The sequence below is a fragment of the Pinus tabuliformis genome, chromosome 1_1 (assembly GCF_031772625.1).
Source record: "Pinus tabuliformis cultivar Carrire ecotype Pingquan chromosome 1_1, CPIR1, whole genome shotgun sequence".
Lineage (NCBI taxonomy): Eukaryota > Viridiplantae > Streptophyta > Pinopsida > Pinales > Pinaceae > Pinus > Pinus tabuliformis.
Window position 1 is genome coordinate 793,002,147 of NC_142297.1, and position 16,992 is coordinate 793,019,138.

Below are 16,992 nucleotides of genomic sequence, written 5' to 3' on the forward strand. Positions count from 1 at the left end.
CATCTTGTATTGAATCTACTAAAGAAAGAATTTTAACCAGGTTTTCCCCTAGAGTGGGGTTTTTCTTTGGTTGCGTGCCTACATATTGTGTCCTCTTCTATTTGTTTCTTAGCATTAGTCTTGATGATAAGAAAAGATAAATCGAAAGAAAGAACAATAATAATGAAAACATCACAAGATAATGCCATAATAAGAGAAATCAATTAACTTGCCACACTTTGGATTTCTCAACAGTACTAAGTTGAGTTGAGTTGCAGAGGATTTGTTTTGAGTTGACAAAATAGTCTATGCAACTAACTATTAGGTTTTGTCGATTATGATACTAGTAAAGAGAAGCGCGCAGTCGTTGTGTACAAGTACAAAAAGAAGAAGGGGCAGAAGAAGCCAAACTTTGCTCGAGAAGCTCTGTTATTAGTCCTTGTGAAAAGTCAGAGGTGACCATAGATATTTTAACACTGGGTCTATATTTTTTACGTCATGCGGGAGAAGGAACTACCTGTTTTAAGCCCATTTGGAGTTACACAAAAGTTGAAGAGTCAAGCCAAGTTAAAGATTAGAGGAAGTGTATAGGAAGGACAAGTGGTTGTCACCAAGGTTGAAGGTACAAACCTAAGAGCGACATAGCGGTGACAAATCCTACTGAAGAAGGGCAATTTGTGTGAACTATGAGAAGTTGTGAAGCATCTTGAAGAAGTAGGTTGGTGCCTACAAATTATTGAGTTGGTGCTCAACTGAGGGGCTTAGATTCTCCTGTATGTTGGTGCCTATGAAGTTTCTAAGTTGATGCTCAACTAGGGGACTGAAATCTCTTGCAATTTGGTGCCTACAAAAGTTGTAAGTTGGTGCTTACTTTGTATGAGAAAGTTTACAAAATATTTACAAAGAAAATTTGTATAAGTGTTTCTTATAAAAATATGTGTTTCATGAATTATGTGCATCAAATGTTTTAAAAGATAAAAATTGTTAATAATAACAAAATATTGATTCACCCCCCTAGTGTTTCCAACATATGTAGAATTTTTTTTAGGGTTTTAATAAAATTAAAATAAGAATATTTCTATATACAAAGATGTGAAATTTATATAAATATAAATAATTAAGTTAATAGACATATATATTTTGGAATAAGGTTTCCAAACTTTTAATTCAATTATCAATAATTAATAGGTAGATGGTAAGAGATTTAACTTATTTGGAATATTCTATAATATTTTTTTTTGCAAGTCAACATTCTATTCATTCAGAGAAAAAAAAAGATATACATCCGATATTTCAAAAAGCATGTGGTCTCACCACGACTGGATTTGTTGACCATAGTCAACAGAAGGTGGCAAAAATACAAAAGAGATGCCAGTAACATTGCCCACAAATGAGAGGGCCATAGGCTCCAATAGATAAACAAAACATAAAGAAAGCCAGAGGACATTATAATCATCTGAGGTGACTGAAGCTGGGTTGTCTGGAGCAGTTCCTAGAGGAGGCGGAGGACGAAAGTTGCACTAAACGTGCTCTTCGAAGTGCGCCATCCAAGTCTCCCGCTGTTCCACTTTCTCCGCTAGATGGTTTTGTCCTCGCCAGACTACCACGACTCGCTCCCTAACCTAACACTGGAAGTAATGCATGCATTCCAATGTTTCCATTAGCTCATCGTGCTTTTCCCAATTAATTCGTTCTGTTGCATCTACCCGGTCCACCAAGGATTGGATTAGGCCTCGACAGTTTTCCAAGCAGCAGTGCTACAATCCTTTTGGGTTCGGGGCATCACAACGACCATCATTTTGAGCTGTATGAGCCCTCCTGCGCCTGCCACCTCTCTGAGAGCCAAGAGTCCGCGTACTACTACCAGTGCGGGGTGTATTCGTGCCATCGCTGCTGCCACGCTTAGTCAACTGCCCCCATCTCCAGCCACCTCGTTGAATGCCGCGAAGTCCACCAGCTCACCCTCCGCGCGCTTCAATACTTGCACCCTGAGCCTTGCCCACCGGTTTGCTCCCACTTCCACCCAACATGGTTGCCAATGCAAGGGCCTCCTCCCTCCCCGTCCCTGGCTTCGCTGGGAAGTTAGGCCACCCCCGTTGAGGATTAGGATGCATCTATCGCCGGCCAATCACACCCAATTCTGCCGGTTGTGTTTTCGCATCTGCGAGAATTAATTGCTGCCCTCTCGTCCACCAGACCGAACTTAAGGCAGCGCCGCTAACACCACCTTCACATTCCCCGCCACACCAGTCACTCTACTGTATAGATCTGGCTACCAGGAGGATGACAATTCTACAAAAGCTTGACGCCTCCCAAACACTAGCCTCACCATGGCACTGCCAGCTTTTACAGAGACACTCCTTACCCCAAATGAACCAGAAATAACATTTGCTTTTAGACTGCACCTGCCAACCCAGTCCGACCTTGCAAGGCCTGAGAAAAACAAGGAATTGGGCTTCGTTATACACAACAAACCATAATTCCTCGAAGAAAATCAAGAAACCACCAATTTTGTCATGCCTCCGACGCCTCTTTCGCCATCGAGTAGGAGGCCAAGTATATTTACACCACCAAACCTGAGCACTGAACCGAAATCATGACACCTTCCTCATCTCGCTTATCAACCCGTTGTCGCTTCCCTTTCCCAATGCGCCATAAATACTCACACGTTTGAGAGCTAAGGCTCGTGTACGCCATTTCCTCCTCCGCATGGTATGAGGGGACTTGGAGGTACGACCCTCCCCACCGACCCATTTGTCACTCTTCATGGGGCCCGACAACAATGTTAGTCTCGGTTCTCACCCCCATCGGGGATTCTATACTATTTTTAATAGCAGGTTGACATTGATCTTAAAAGTAGTTATGCCCTTTCCACTCTTTTAATTAAATTGATTAATTGAAAAAAATGTTATATGAACAAGTGTCATATGAAATGAGTTATAATTTTGTTGACTTTGGTATTGATAAGCCATAATATTGTAAGAAAACCTATTTACAATCTCCATGGTAAAGTGGGGTGAATCTCTATGATAAATAATATTGTCACATGTTTTTTTTTAATGTATATATGTTTAATTCACACACACACACACACACACATATATTTTTTAATTAATAAAAATAATAATTATTTAAAATAAAGTGATAATTTAGCTATTTTTTAAATATTTTTTTAAAGGTGAGATGTATCATGAAGTAAGTGTTTTGATGCTTGTTATGGATTGATGTCTATACGTGTTTACCAACCATTTAATTTACATGGTTGCTTTTGTTAAGAACCAACCATTTAATTTATATGGTTGCATTAGTATTATTAAGAACTAGCATAGATCCATGATATCTCCTGATCTACCAAGCACCAAGAGGAATTAAATCTCTAGCAAAGCTTTCCTCAAGTTTTGCACTCAAAATAATTTTTGCATCTTGAGAGATTTGATCCCTCTAAGTGCTTAGTAGATCTAAACTCAAAATGTATCTCTAATGATATATAGAAAGTATAAAGTTCCAATCTCCTCCCATATTAAAAGTTTAAATGATTAAAAAAATCAATAATCCATTAAATTCTTTATTATATATTTACAATTTTGTATAAAATATTTTTTAAATAACAAACATTATTTTTAAAATTATCTTAAAAATATTTAACATAAAAATGGAAAAATTACATATTAAATATAATTCCATTTAACTAATTTATAGATTTTATTTTTATATTTACATCCTACTCAATTTTAAACATTTATTTTCACATTTAAATTATACTCAATATCAAAATTTTGAACTTTTATTTTCACATTTAAATAATACTTAATTTTGTTGTTGTTGTTGTTAAATATTACTTCATCTAAAATTTATTTTTTTGTTTAGTAGTTTATGTGAGTCTTGAGATGATTGCACCACTAATTTATGGCTTGAGTAAGAGGCATTTAAATTGTCAAAATCACTAAGACCTAGTCTACGCCACACTAACACTTAGCATCACTGGATTTTGACCATAAAATTTTAAACTGGTAACCTTTACATCCAGAGTGCCTTAACAAAACACCTAACCACTATCTACTCTATACCCCATAAACCATATAATCTGAAAATTACTATATTTTCTCAATTCATATTTAAAAAAACTTTTCATAATTACTATATTACCAAATCATATTCAATTTCAATAAAAAAAATCACATTTCCATACACAAACAAAGTTCCCTCTAAAATTTATTTTAACAATCCTAGTCGCTGATGGACATTATCATTTGACAATTAAAAGGAGCAAATGAATTTTTTGTGACCGTCCACCTCCCTTTAGTTAAGTGTAACACTCAGACCTCCTAGGGAGCTCCACTAATGATGGACCCCTTTCTATTTCTGAAGGTCACCACCATTGTATTATCACTGGAAACAAGGATTGAACGGGGGACGTTAGACACATTAGGGAATTAAACGTGGGGTTACATAAAGACAAACGCCAAGGGCGTGTGTGAGCTCAGGGTTTTATTCGATCTCGAGGAACCGGAGGGGAAGATGGGATGATGAGGACGAGGACGAAGGCGGTTGAGGAGGCTGAGCAGTAGAACCCAAAATTTCCAGGTACATATTTCTTCCTCTATAATATCCTTTTCGCTTCTCCTCTGCTAACAGATGGTCACGTGGGTGGCTCTCTCTTCGAGGTTCAGTAAATTGTCATTCCCTCTGGTCACATAGTCTTTTCATTTAGCCCCCTTCTCAGATCATTACTGCTGGTTACACTTATACCCACTTTTCTTCCCTCTTTTTCTTTGAGCTGCTCATGGGGTCTGTGCGTGTGCCCGTTAGATGAATTTACGAATTTGGTTTTGGTTGAAATGCAGTCATGACGGTTCAATGGGAACAAAGCACAATACCCCCATTGTGATTGGGGGTCCCGAAGGTTAAAATTTTTGGGGTTCTGCACGGGAATCGATCCTGTGACTGCCTGTTGGCAAATGATATTTGTTGTGCAAAACCCCATTTATGAATACAGCAAGAATGCCTTGAATGCTTCTGCTTATATGGCAGGTAGATGCCATTTTCCTTCCTCTATCACTTGCTGTGTTCATCTTGTTTTTATTTAACCAATAATGGTGATTTTGGGGTTTTATGTGCTCCAACCAGAGCTGTTTTATTGAGGGGTTTCGCCATTCACTGTGGAGAATCTCCAAAATCTTCCATTCACTGACGCAGAACCTGCCCCAATACGAGCTGTTGCTTTTATTCCTTATATGGGCTAGTGGGTTTTGACATATTAAGGTATGATCCATATTCTTGAATAGGCCTTCAAAGATTAAATAGACACAGTACACATAGTAGAGCCCAAGTGATTCAAGTAACACGCTGAACAATGGATCATGTAGCAACCAAAGATAGGATGAACGCAAATGGCTTCCACCTTAAAGCCTACAGTGCTGTATAGTTCTTAATGGAATGAATCCTCAACAAGGGATTTGCCACTTTGTTTTTAGTAATCTGGCAAGGATGAAGGCATCGTAAAGGCAACGGGAAGGGGCCCACAAAACGTACACGGGCACTTCTAAGTGGTACGGCATGTAAATTCGGGATAAAAACTAACTTCTGTGGTAGGAGATGAGATGGTGTCCGTCAAGACAAAGTGTCATGCCACTCATTGGAATTAGTTAATATAGCTAATTTGAGATATTACAGTCAACTCTTGGTATATGTATGTGAGATCAAGGTGCAGTTTAGATATTATCTGTGTTTGTGAATCTGCATACTGCTTTTGGTTGGTTCTAACTACGGTCTGCTTCTGGATCACAATGACATGTTTGAAACAGTATCTAGGTTGACTTAATTGTAACCTCTAAGCAGAAAGAGAGATTGTTATTGATCACTAATTCTCTTTGTAATTCACGATCTTGACAAGCTTTGGCTTGTAGTCTGTAAACAGATCTCTTGACTGACTCCTTTGATTTGCCACTTCGTTTTTAGTAAGCTGCCAAGGAAGAAGGCATCGCAAAGGCAACGGGAAGGGACCCACAAAACGTACACGGGCACTTCTAAGTGGTACGGCATGTAAATTCGGGATAAAAACTAACTTCTGTGGTAGGAGATGAGATGGTGTCCGTCAAGGCAAAGTGTCATGCCACTCATTGGAATTAGTTAATATAGCTAATTTGAGATATTACAGTCAACTCTTGGTATATGTATGTGAGATCAAGGTGCAGTTTAGATATTATCTGTGTTTGTGAATCTGCATACTGCTTTTGGTTGGTTCTAACTACGGTCTGCTTTTGGATCACAATGACATGTTTAAAACAATATCTAGATTGGCTTAATTGTAACCTCTAAGCAGAAAGAGAGATTGTTATTGATCACTAATTCTCTTTGTAATTCACCATCTTGACAAGCTTTGGCTTCTAGTCTGTAAACAGATCTCTTCACTGACTCCTTTGCATCGACAACTATTCTCACGTAACCCTTAAAAAATCTTTGGCTCAATATTCTCATCACATCTTTCGATAGTCTAATTTTCTGAAAAATAACTTTCATTGGATAATGAATTTCATTTTGGGAATTGGTCCTCGTAAATTCCATGATATTATGGCACTTTCCCAAACTTCCAAGTCTTTAAGAACTTTTTTGCCACTCTTGAGATTTTATTATTTAATATCCCCGATTCAATGTTTTAATGTCTTGTAAATAAATAATGAGACAGTTTTATTATTAAGAATTTAATGATGTTATCGGATAGAATGTACAACCTTTTCGTGAAATGGGAAATTCATTGTCAAGACTCCATCAAGCAGGGTATGTACTATGCATACATGTCTAGGTAAAATACGAGGGCAGGTGTGGAATAAATTCAGGATAGATTAGCTTAGGACATGATGATGAGGAGCATGCTATATCAAATGGAGCAAAATCTGATCATTTTGCTTGTTGGGGAACAAAGCCTTATTTAGGTCAATCATTTTTGCCAAGCCACCTCGCCTTATTTATGTACAATCATCAATTAGGATAGAGAGATGCATGTTTAAGGAGAATACATCTTTGCTGATTGATGATTGTTTAAACTTAAATTAGCATGTTTAGATCCTTGATCTAGTTTGGATAGCAATGAGGAATTCTAGCTTTACTATTGATTCATTTGGGATCATCAACCAGGTCTTGATTTGGTCAAGTGATAATATAGTTATAGTTGTTAGTAGTTGTGCATTGTTAAGTCTTTGACGAAATTCTTTTGTATCACTTTCATACACATTGTTAGCCTTGAAGAATAACCCTAATAGATATGTTCGGAGATATATATGTGGGAATCCTTGCTATTGCAATAGTTGTTTAAACTTTAAAGAGCATCTTCTACCTCTTGATCTAGTGGAGTTAGCAAGGAGACATTCTAGCTTTTCCTTGGACTTGATTAGGATGATCAACGTGACATTGATTTGGTTTTGGATAGCAAGATAGTTTTAGTTGTTCATAAAAGTTTCTTTTAGAGGGAAGAGATTTAGTTCTTTACAACTTACACATATTTAGGGGTTGAATTCAAGGGTTTAGGTTCCAGTGTGTGATACGCCCTTTAGCCTCAACTTAATAAGGGATGCAACGTCCTTGCTCTTCTTGAGAGATAGTGCTTCTAAAATCATTTCAAGGACATCTCATCCAAAATGCACCTCTTGGACATGATTATTAAGCCCATAGTCATTTATGGTTTTGAGGTGTGGGGAACAAGTTTGCTTCAGATTGATTGGGTTCAAGTTAGACAAATTCTAGACGCTCCTCGTCATACATACCATTGGATACAAACAAATTATACCTCGACACATTGTTCAAGTAGATTTTGGGGTTTAGTCTCATTGCCTTAATCATTAATGATGTCTTTTGATTGATCTTGTTTTGCACATCATTTTTTTTTTCTTTTCGTTTTTGACTTATCTTGTTCCTCACTTACTTTTGATTTTTGGGTCTTGGCCTTTGGCAAGGATTGGCATCCCAATTTAACATTTTGTTCTTTTGACACCCCCCTTTCAAAAAAAAAAACCAAAGGTGGTCAATCAACCTCTTTATAACATTCCCAAAACTTAACCCTTGTAATATTCCTAATTAGCCATGGTTAATTGGAATATTCGATTTTGCTCAATTTTGCCTTCTATAGCTATTTATAAATAAAAAGGGGAGGAGAGGGAGACATACTCACTTCATGAATAAAGACACTCCCTAGTAGCACAACGTTGTAACTTAAAAGGTGAGCCAAAGGGGGCCAAAGAACCACGTAGAGGAGGGGCCCACGTAGACACTTGGAGTGACTGCGCAGAGGGTGAGAAACACGTGGCAAGAGGGAAGCTACGTTGGAGGAAGTGAGCCTTGGGATTGAGAGGCCAATGTTATAAAGGAGAGAGGAGCCTCCTCATTTTGGCATTTGATTATGTGCATTTGAGCTAGTCACTTCGACTTAGAGCATGCTCGCTGTTTAGCTAGTTTGCAGCACTGTTTAGTGCATTGAGTGTCTCCGTTCGAAGATCTCACCCTTAGCCCCGGGGGACTTCGAGTGCTTGCTCGAGCAAGGTATTTCCATTAGTATTTTTGCTGTAGTTTCATCAGCATTTTGGCAGGAGGATTGAGCATCTTAGATGACTGCGCAGTCTTGAGAGGGATGACGCAGTTTTTTCTGGCAGGAGTTTTGGATTGAGGTTTTGCAGGGGGGTTTGTGCTGGGAGGTTGAGCAGGGGATCAGCACTTGCATATTGGAGGATTTTTGCTGAGTTTTAGGCAGAGTTGTGGTGGGTTTATTTCAGTAGCAACGCAGAGCCTTGAGGGATTGCGTGGGTCCTCAAGGGGGCAATTTTAGGGGGTTAGCCATTTCAGAAAAGCTTTCTGGGTTTTTCTGGGTTTCTTGAGTAGAGTTTGATTCCAGAGTTTCAACATTTTCTGAGGAGGGGAACAACCCCAAATCCTCATTTGATTTCTAGCAGCAGTAGCAGCACGACAGTTCTCCGACGGCTTGGACGCAGTTCAGAGAGAGGTCATTCCTTTGCTATTCTGAGTGTATTTCTTCACTTGCCTTGTGCAAGTCGAGGTGCTATCTTTCTAATCACCTCCTGTACTCATTCTATTACTCAGTATAATAAAATGGCTTGGCATTTCTCTTTGCATTTCTTGAGTATCTACTCATGGTTATATTGTTATATGTTGCACCATTGTTATTTTTATCTCTTTGAGCTTCCCGACTACTATACCACTTGTGTGTTTTTTCCTATACTCTTAGACAGAGTCTGGAAAGGGCCAGGTAGCCACCAGATCTCGTCCTCTTTTCAGAGGCGACATGTCTGATAAATGCCCTCCCAGTCCATCTCTGGTTGGAGTTTGCTTGTTTGAGGAATATTCCTGATAAGGGATATTACAGTGGTATCAGGTCATTATGGGCACTTTGAGTTTTTGGTGATGCCCTTCGGGCTAACCAACACCCCAACTACATTCCAGTTTTGCATGAATCACATCTTCCACAGTCACTTGAGGAAGTTTGTGTTGGTATTCTTTGATGATATCCTCATCTACAACAGGACTTGGGAGGAGCATCTCCAACACATTGAGACAGTATTGCGCATCTTGGAGGAGCAACAGTTTTATGCCAAGCTCTCCAAATGTGAGTTCGGGTTGACAGAGATGTTATACTTGGGACATATCATAGGAGTGGACAGAGTGAGGGTCCACGAGGAGAAGATCAGGGCCATCAGAGATTGGCCGGAGCCGAGAAACGTGACGGAACTTCGAGGATTCATTGGCATTTGTACTTACTACCGAAAGTTCGTCAAGGGTTTCTCACAGCTTGCTGCACCCCTGACAGATTTGACGAGGAGGGGGGCATTCAGTTGGTCGGATACAGCGCAATGAGCCTTTGATAGGCTCAAGGAGGTTATGAGCAGCTGCCCAGTGCTTGCGTTGCCAGATTTTACGCAGCCATTTGTTTTGGAGTGTGGTGCGTCAGGAGAGGGGATCGGTGTAGTGTTGATGCAGGGAGGTCACACTATAGCCTTTGAGAGCTGGAAGCTCCTTCTGCACGAGAGGTTGTATTCTATATACGACAAGGAGATGCTGGCCATCATGCATGCGTTGGCTAAGTACCGACAATATTTGGTGGGTAACACGTTCAGGGTGAAGACTGACCACAACAACCTCAATTTCTTTTTGGAGCAGAAGCAGCTACAGGAGAGGCAACAGAAGTGGATCAGCAAGATCTAAGCATATGATTTTGACATTGAGTATGTAAGGGTAAGAACAACGTGGTAGCAGATGCCCTTTCACGCAGGCCAGCTACGTTGTCTCTTATGAGCTTGGACACAGACTGGAGGGCTCGACTCTTAGTAGAGTACTCCAAGGATAGATTTGCATGTGAGGTTCTGGATGGGCAGGTGGCGGATGACAGGTATAGGGTGGTCGATGAGATTATCTACTACAGGGATCGAATCTTCTTGACTGAGGGGTCTCAGCTCAAGAAGAAGATACTTCAGGCGTCACATGATTCACCATTGGCAAGTCATCAGGGGTTTAGCAAAACCTACAGGGCCATTAGAGAGAGGTTCTCATGGAAGGGCCTCAAGGAGGACGTACTCTAGTATGTCCGGGAGTGCGATGTTTGCCAGAGGAACAAGGGGGAGATGAACCATCCAGCAGGACTGTTGCAGCCTCTTCCCATTTCGGAAGGGAAGTGGGAGTGTATTACGATGGACTTCATCACAGGGTTTCCCATGGTATAGGGCAAGGGTTGCATCTTTGTCGTCGTTGATCGGTTGACAAAGTACTCACTTTTTCACCATATCCACACACTACACAGTAGCGCAGGTGGCCGAGCTGTTCTTCAGAGAGATTTTCAGGTTACATGGTCTTCCCAAGACCATCACCTGTGACAGGGACAGCCGTTTCATGGGTGGATTTTGGTAGGAGCTTTTTCAGTTGGTGGGGACGGAGTTGACATCGAGCACCAGTTATCACCCACAGACGGACGGGCAGACAGAGATAGTTAAAAATTGGCTAGAGGGCTACTTGTGTAACTATGTCAGTGGGCAGCAGCGAGCATGGCTGAAGTGGCTGCATCTAGGGGAGTACTGCTACAACACTACTCATCACATGTCCATCGGTATGTCACCATTTTATGCTTTGTATGGGTATCATCCTTTATCTTTTGCTGACGTGATGTTTGGTGCTAGCAAGGCTCCAAGAGCCAAGATTTGGATCCAAGAGAGTCAGGATATTCTCCGAGCTCTCAAGGATAATATGGTTACAACGCAGAACCAACAGAAGCTGTATGCTGACAGGGCTCGGGTGGAGAGACAGTTTGAGGTAGGGGACTTGGTCTACCTACGATTACAGCCATATTGACAGTCGTCACTGAAGCAGAAGGGGGCTGAGAAGCTCAAGCCCCACTTTTATGGGCCATACAGGGTGATACGCAGGACTGGATAGGTTACATATGAGTTGGAGCTGCCCCAAGGCAGTAAGATTCATAACATTTTTCATGTATCATGCCTGAAGAAGGCATTGGGACAACATGTGACAGTGACAGATGAGCTACCACCCACGGATGATGAGGGGCATTTGGTGTTGCAGCCAGAGGATATTATTGATACCAGGGAGAAGCGGCTGCGGAACAGGAAAGTCCGGGAATTCTTGGTGAGGTGGAAGAATTTACCGGATGAGAATGCCACTTGGGAGAGTGAGAAGATCTTGCAGCATCCATCACTTTAGTTGCTTGAGGACAAGCAACATTTTGCCGGGGGAGACTGTAATATTCCTAATTAGCCATGGCTAATTGGAATATTCGATTTTGCTCAATTTTGCCTTCTATAGCTATTTATAAATAAAAAGGTCAGGAGAGGGGGACATACTCACTTCATGAATAAAGACACTCCCTAGTAGCACAACATTGTAACTTAAAAGGTGAGCCAAGGGGGCCCAAAGAACCACGTAGAGGAGGGGCCCACGTAGACACTTGGAGTGACTATGCAGATGGTGAGAAACATGTGGCAAGATGGAAGCTACGTTGGAGGAGGTGAGCCTTGGGATTGAGAGAGGCCAATGCTATAAAGGATAGAGGAGCCTCCTCATTTTGGCATTTGATTATGTGCATTTGAGCTAGTCACTTCGACTTAGAGCACGCTGGCTGTTTAGCTAGTCTGCAACACTGTTTAGTGCATTGAGTGTCTCCGTTCGGAGATCTCACCCTTAGCCTTGGGGGACTTCGAGTGCCTGCTCGGGCAAGGTATTTCCATCAGTGTTTTTGCAGTAGTTTCATCAGTATTTTGGTAGAAGGATTGAGCATCTTAGATGACTGCGCAGTCTTGAGAGGGATGACGCAGTTTTTTCTGGCAGGAGTTTTGGATTGAGGTTTTGCAGGGGGATTTGTGCTGGGAGGTTGAGCAGGGGATCAACCCTTGCATATTGGAGGATTTTTGCTGAGTTTCAGGCAGAGTTGTGGTGGGTTTATTTCAGTAGCAGCGCAAAGCCTTGAGGGATTGCATGGGTCCTCAAGGGGGCGATTTTGGGGGGTTGGCCATTTCAGAAAAGCTTTCTGGGTTTTTCTGGGTTTCTTGAGTGGAGTCTGATTCCAGAGTTTCAACATTTTCTGAGGAGGGGAACAACCCCAAATGCTCATTTGATTTCTAGCAGCAGCAGGGTAGTTCTCTGGCAGCTTGGACGCAGTTCAGAGAGAGGCCAATCCTTTGCTATTCTGAGTGTATTTCTTCACTTGCCTTGTGCAAGTCGAGGTGCCATCTTTCTGATCACCTCCTGTACTCATTCTATTACTCAGTATAATAAAATGGCTTAGCATTTCTCTCTGCATTTCTTGAGTATCTGCTCATGGTTATATTGTTATATGTTGCACCATTGTTATTTTTATCTCTTTGAGCTTCCCGACTACTATAACACTTGTGTGTTTTCTCCTATACTCTTAGACAGAGTTTGGAAAGGGCCAGGTAGCCTCCAGATCTCGTCCTCTTTTTAGAGGCGACATATCTGGTAAATGCCCTCCCAGTCCATCTCTGGTTGGAGTTTGCTTGTGTTTGAGGAATATTCCTGATAAGGGATATTAAAACCCTGTTGATATTGTAATTGTACTTAATTATACTATTGATCGTTGTATGGGCATGTAAATGGGCAAAGACCCAAAATAATTGTAATTACAATTTAAATAGTAGCTGATGAAGCAGTGAAGCCTTGATATGATACAAACCATGTGAGGCCATGAGGAGAGGGAAGCAAACAAAGGGAAATTGGAGGTTAGTAGTTGCCAATGGATTATTGGTCGAGCCAAATGTTCATAAGGACCAACATTGTTAACATTTTCTAAGAAAATATCTAATGGGAAGGTGCAACAATAATTGCCAATAGTTATGAGTGGAGTGGGCAGTAGTACCAAAACTGCATAATGAGTATGGGCAACGTACCTCTTGAATACTTTCACTAGAAGTCTCTGATCTGACCAGCATGGGAAAACATGACATGCAATCCCATCAAGGGAAGAAACCTATGGAAGTTGATTGTGAAAGACAAGAAAAGGCAGAGAAAAAAAAAGAAGGGAGAGAGAAGCACTTGTGCTTGAGGACAGAGAAGAGTAGAGCTAAAAAGCAAGGGGAAGAGAGGAGAGCGAAATATAGCACAAGTGGGTGCGCTAGAGGAGAGAGAAGCGCATAGCGCATGGGTGCAGAGAAGACCAGAGATGAGAGGAGGGCTCTCGTGTGAAGGAGAAGGGAACCTCGTGCATGATCGGGTTTGCCTAATTTCGATGAGTAAGGTCAGGGGGCGAGTCTTAGCTTGAGTTAGAGGGTTGAATAAATTTTGTTGAGGACTGTTTGTGTAATGCACGAAGACATCGAAAGGAGGTGCTAAGGGACTTATGATTGAGTGGGAAGGGCTCCTTTCATGCTATGCAGGCTTGGAATGGCCATTTGACGAGTGAAATGTTGGAAGTCATGCACTTGAGCACTTGGAAGGGGCATTGAGGAACTCTTGGCCGAGCAAAAGGGTTCTCCTTGTGTTGTGCAGGTTCTGTTGTGACCACATTGGGAATGGGATTAGGCCATGGCTCTACATGCTAAAAAAACTCAATACAGACCATTGAGTGGATGAAGGACAGTGGCCTTCATCGTTACACTACTAGTAGCATGAGAGATGTTGCCCCTTGGGGTGGTTGTTGTGTAGAGCAACTAAGAAATCACCCATAACAAGTAGGCAATGACTTTGGGCATTGTGTGATCTTAAAGGAAACCGATGAGTTAACTTGTTGAAGGAGAATGGATTTCATGAATTCAACCTATAATGCTGAGTAGAACTCCCCTCATGGTCTCTTGGTTTGGCCTCGTGGATGTGTAGCTACAAGAAAGAACACAGTGCAACTGAGCGTATGGTGGGGTGGAATGTGGCTCACCCTTCATTATTGCAGACATCATAAAATTGTAATTAGCGTGGATTTCATCTCTGCGATGTAAACTATGTTAATAAGAAAGATAAGATCATTGTTGAAATGTATTGTATTTATATGCGTTCCTGCTTAATGGACAATATGGTCTATACAATGTCTATGTATGATGTGAAGCAGTACATCAAGTTGGAATGGCTGTATAATGCTCATATGCCCATATTCAATCATTAATATATTTTTGTGACATGCCTTTCATGTTATGGACAAGAAGTAAATGGTTCCTTAAGTAAGGGATTGAAGGAGTTCTAATCCTGGCCATATGGCCAATGACGATGGTTGGTTCTTAGACTGGGGAAACCCCAAACTAGCTGAGTTTTATTAGAGGGTCTTGTGAATGATGTGGATGTCAAAGGCAGGAGCAGAAGCCTTGACTTCAAAGGGGAAACATAAGGGAAAGAGTCTTCCCAGAACATGTGATGGAATCATGAAAGAGTGAACTAAAGAACTTTGGCACTGTTTGGGGCTAGCTAATGGTTCAAAACAACCATTATGTATATTGGTTTGGGCCGCAATTTAGTTGTGAGATCCTTGGTATGGGAGAGAGAAAAGTCGGGGTTTTGATTCCATTGCTTTGGGTGAAAAGGGATTTGAGGTAGAGACCCTTAACACAATGTTTCATTGGAGATTTGGGGTTTGAAGCAGTGTTGCACTAATCGCGATTAAATCGGAAAATCACGATTTTTTCAAATCGGAGATATTATTGGTCGATTAAATCGCAATTTTTTTTTGGCGAAAAAAAATTGTTTATTTATTTTTTATGAGGAGGAGGAGGTGACCCAAGCTACCCTTGTCACCAGTAGAGGACGTGTCTACATCCTGTAGCTCCTAGTTCTTTAGCTTCTAGAGCACAGCAGAGTCTACTGCCAACTCCACCGACCTCTACATCTAGAGGGGCAAAGGAAATTAGTAGTATTAGACTTTAGTTATTTGGTTCATTTCATTGTATATGACATTATGACTCATGATATGAGATAAATTATTATATTTTTTGTTGATATTTTGAGGCTGAGTTGGGAGTCATGAGTCAGGACTTACTATTCAGGACATGATTCACTGTTATGTGTGATGTGGCACTAGAAATGATATTAAACATCTTATATATTAGTTCTTTTATCATATTTATGTTTCAATGTATTTATTTTATGTTGTAGATGCTTTAGATATTAAAAAAGTTGAAAAAAATGAATATTTTTGTATGTTATGATTTTTTCCAATTTTTTCCCTGTGCCGAATTAATCCCGATAACGATTAGTGCAATATTGGTTTGAAAGCATTGGTTTGAAGGCCTCGGCCTTAGCCCCTGGTAGCATGGCTGACATAGGGGCTATGACCAAAAGGCAGGTATATGGAGGGCTTACCATATATCAAGACCTTAGAAGTATGTTGAAAGCATATTTTGTAGAAGTCTTGATATGGTGTGGCCCTCCGTTGATGGTCCTTACTGGATGGAAAAATCTTTGTTAATCGAATTAGACACAGTAAACGATGACATCGAAGCATCAAAGTGTGGGACTTTTGAGGGATGATATCAGAATCAATGACATGGCAGTACCAAGTGGAGAACATGTGTCATGTAGATTTGGGGTTTTTGGCATGCCAACTATTTAAAGGTCACTGACATGTGGCACACATTAGTAGTGCCATGTGGCAAAGGACATTAGTATTTGCCACGTGTCGGTCTGTGGTTGGATTTGATAGTTTTGAGATGGCATGCTGAGTTGGCCATCGGGCCATTGGCCTATTGAGAATTGCAAAAGTTCGTAGTTGTAGGAATTTGTCGATACTCGATATTCCATATTAGCATATTGGGTCACTTGGAATATTGACATATTGGGTTAGCCAAAGTATCAGTTTATTGAAACCTTCAGAGATTGGGATAAGGCCCATTTCATAGAAACAATGATATGGCGAGGGTTGACATCACAAGTGGGCCTGGGGCGTGGACTAGTGTGTGGGCGACACATGGCTACGAGCTACCACATGTCAGCGATGTGGGCAAGTACGAATGCTTATATGGCCCTTAAGGGGAGAAGTCTTCAAATGGGCATAACTTGGTGCCCAGAGCTCAAAATGAGGAAATTTATAATGTTGGAAAGCTCTTGACAAGCAGGAGATGATGGTGGTGTCACAATAGTGATTTGAAGTGATGGAAGAAAGAGGAAATTTAATAACCCCATTTTCGTAATAAATCGTGAAGGTCGGGTCTAGTTACGCCCCACATCCCTAATAAGGCATTAGGGGGTTGGGTATGTTATACTCCATGAGACTCATGAGGTGTAACCTTTTTTGGAACACCACCAAACTAGTGAACAAATTGATTCAGGGTCTCAAAGTTGGGTTACCCTCATCCAACACTCTACTCCCTAGGTTTGTTTGAGTAGCCAAGCTTCCATCTACAGTTTATTACCCATGGCCTTGGATGTTAGTAGTGTTGGGCTTCGTGCTCTTGTGTCCGCCCCAGGATCTTGCAAGTAGGCACTCTCAGTGCCTGTCAGTTCATGTATGGGATATCATTTACTAGTGCATATTATTGGCCCTTTCATAGTTATTGATGACTCTGACGAGGAGCA

The 16,992-nt window shown here is 41.0% G+C and overlaps 1 protein-coding gene across 5 annotated transcripts in view; it reads left to right on the plus strand.

Annotated features, from left to right (window-relative positions):
• The first annotated feature begins 4,336 nt into the window (after nucleotides 1–4,336).
• Nucleotides 4,337–16,992, plus strand: part of LOC149216383 (uncharacterized) — a 51,048-nt gene continuing 38,392 nt past the window's right edge. Inside the window, exons 1-2 of one of the 5 annotated variants that reach the window (XM_089392782.1) lie at nucleotides 4,337–4,563; nucleotides 4,824–5,010. The gene's annotated coding sequence lies outside the window, so the exon portion shown is untranslated. Of the gene's footprint in view, nucleotides 4,564–4,649; nucleotides 5,011–5,106; nucleotides 5,242–16,992 lie in introns of those variants that run through there. The other 4 variants (XM_089392783.1, XM_089392780.1, XM_089392784.1 and 1 more) reach the window with 4 other exon arrangements.